A 2,739-nucleotide genomic window follows, 5' to 3' on the forward strand; every position below is an offset into this window, starting at 1 on the left:
AAAAAAAATTTAAAATAAATTAAAAAAAAGAACAGAAAGGCGAGTCACAGACTGTGGTGCGTATATCTAATAAAGGACTCATGTTTAGTTATATTTTTTTAAAACTCTCAAAACTCAATAATAAAAAACAACCCAATTTTAAAAATAGACAAAGATTCAAAGAGACAAGCCACCAAAGAAGGTATACAGATGGCAAATAAGCACATGAAAAGAGGCTCAAAATCATTAGTTAGGGAAATGCAAATCAAAACCACAAGATAGTACTGAACGTCGGTTAGAAGGTATAAAATTAAAGGCCCTCAGCAGCAAATGTCGGCAAAAATGCAGAGCAACAGGAATTCTCACGTGCTGCTGGTGGGAACATAAAATGGCACAACTTACTTTGGAAAACAGTGAGGTAAGTTCTTAAATAAATATGCACTTATCATACCATCCAGTTATTCCACGCCTAGCTATTTACCCAGAAGAAATGAAGGCATCTGTCCACACAAAGTCTTGTACACAAATGCCCATCCACACTTGAATGGATAAACAAATTACAGAATTAAAAAGAAATGAATGGGTGATACACATGACCATGGATGGATCTCAAAAAATAATGATGCAGAGTGAAAGAGTCTGGACCGAAGAAGGACATAATGTACCCTTCTGTTTATATAAAATTCTTTTTTTTTTTAAAGATTTTATTTATTTATTTGACAGAGAGACAGTGAGAGCAGGAACACAAGCAGGGGGAGCGGGAGAGGGAGAAGCAGGCTTCCTGCTGAGTAGGGAGCCTGATGCGGGGCTCAATCCCAGGACCCTGGGATCATGACCTGAGCTGAAGGCAGACGCTTAACGACTGAATCACCCAGGCACCCCTGTTTATATAAAATTCTATAAAATGAGAAGAACGGATAGCGGCAAAAAGTAGATCCGGGATTGCCTGGGAGGGGAACAGGGGTGCGGAGGGGAGGGAGGGTGGATATGTATGTCCTGGTAGTGGTTTCACGGGTGTACGCATATGTCAAAACTTCTCAAAGTGCACACTTCCAATGTGGGCCGTGTATCGTATGTCACTTAAACCCGATAAAGCTATAGAACAGAAAAGAAGAAGAACCGCTATCTCCAGCATTCCCAGCATTGGTGCGCAATCACGGCCTCACGACGGAGGACGGAGGGAAGGGGTAAGAGGCTGAGGGCTCCCGCAGTCCTCACTCCCAGGCACCATGACACCCAACCGTCCACACACCCTGAGGGCAGGAGGCAGCCTGTCCCCACTCCTCAACCCCTGCATCCGGAGACTGCCCGTGCTTGCCTGCGGTCTGGCTGGAGGGCAAAGTCAGCGGGGAATGAGGTCATTAGAGTCCTTGGAGCAAGATCCCGAGAGAATGAGTACAAACGTCAGAAAACATTTGGTCCAACAGATGCTGTAAAACCCCTTGGAGTAATCTTTTTTTGTTTCATTAGTCTTTGCTGCCCAGCTGCAGCTGGATCTTTCCCCAGGAATGGGGGGCTCTGCTCAGTTGCTGTCCTCCAGTCATGGGGGGCGGTGCTATGAGGAGAGAGTCCAGGACCCCGGGCTTCACCATGGTGACACCCCAACATAACGGGGGACTATACTCAGATTTTCAAGGATGTGATTTTTTTCCCATTAAATATGGTTGCTTGTTACATGTACATTCATAGTTTCATAAGGCTTTTTTTTTATGAATACGTTTTTAAAAATTGCTCTGAGGTTCTACTCAACTGGAAGGTAAGACAATTTGCAACCATCTTCCCAGCAACCCTGTTGCAGGGCTTGGAGGTAGTTTATTCCGTTATGAAATTCAAAAATCTCCCCTGCACTCGACCTGTCTGAGTTCAGCTCACCCTTCTGCTAGGTAAAAGACTCAGATACTCCAGCCTGCTGTATATACATGATCACAGATTCAAAATGATCAGAGTCCACATAATTGGCAGACTCAGCAGTTCTGCTGGGACCCAGGTGTTCGGGTCAACAAGCCTTAAGGAATTCCTCTGTCTCGGGGGGTAGATTCCCAAAGTCCTGGAACAACTCCCCTCCCTCACACTTCCCCATCCTATCCTAGCGTCCCTGTCCCTTTTCTCTGAAAAGTGCATCTACTAACCTACCCCTTCCCACCCTGCTCAACATGAAACACTAGTGGCCAAGCACTGGTGTGAACCCTTCGCATACATTGCCCGGCGGATCCTTCCACCTGCTTCCCTTAGCTCTTCCCTTACCTTTGAGGAGCAGAGGGAGAGAAATGTCCCTCCCCAAGTGGCATCTGCCCCCTCTCTCGGGGAGGGAACAGGGGAAGAGGGGGCAGGGATGGGAAGGCGGAGGGTCAAGAACCTGTGTGGGTACAATGGTCAGCTCAGCACACACCACCCCCCACCCCCATCCCTTTCCGTGCGTCTTAGCCATGACTGTGCCCTGCCTTGGGGGTTAATTTTCTTCCCCACATTTCATCCCCCTTTGAGATAAGAAGTAAACTACCACTAAAAATGTCTTTTTCATAAACCATTTTAGATCGTTTTTAAGAATCCAGATAATACAAGAGACATATAAATAATAAAAACAAGGATGAGCGGAGGAAAATATGTATCTGAATGTAAGCTTGACAGGAACATATAACATTTTATTTCCTCTCTCTGATTTGTCAGTGGCAAGGCGTATCTTTTGCTGGGGTGTTAGTGTTCTCACCCCGTTTGGTGAGCCCCAGAGGGGAAACCAGGAGAGCCAACGGGGGAATATTG

Source organism: Leptonychotes weddellii, chromosome 6 (genome assembly GCF_054177405.1).
Source record: "Leptonychotes weddellii isolate Sample4059 chromosome 6, ASM5417740v2, whole genome shotgun sequence".
In the NCBI taxonomy this organism is placed as follows: Eukaryota; Metazoa; Chordata; class Mammalia; order Carnivora; family Phocidae; genus Leptonychotes; species Leptonychotes weddellii.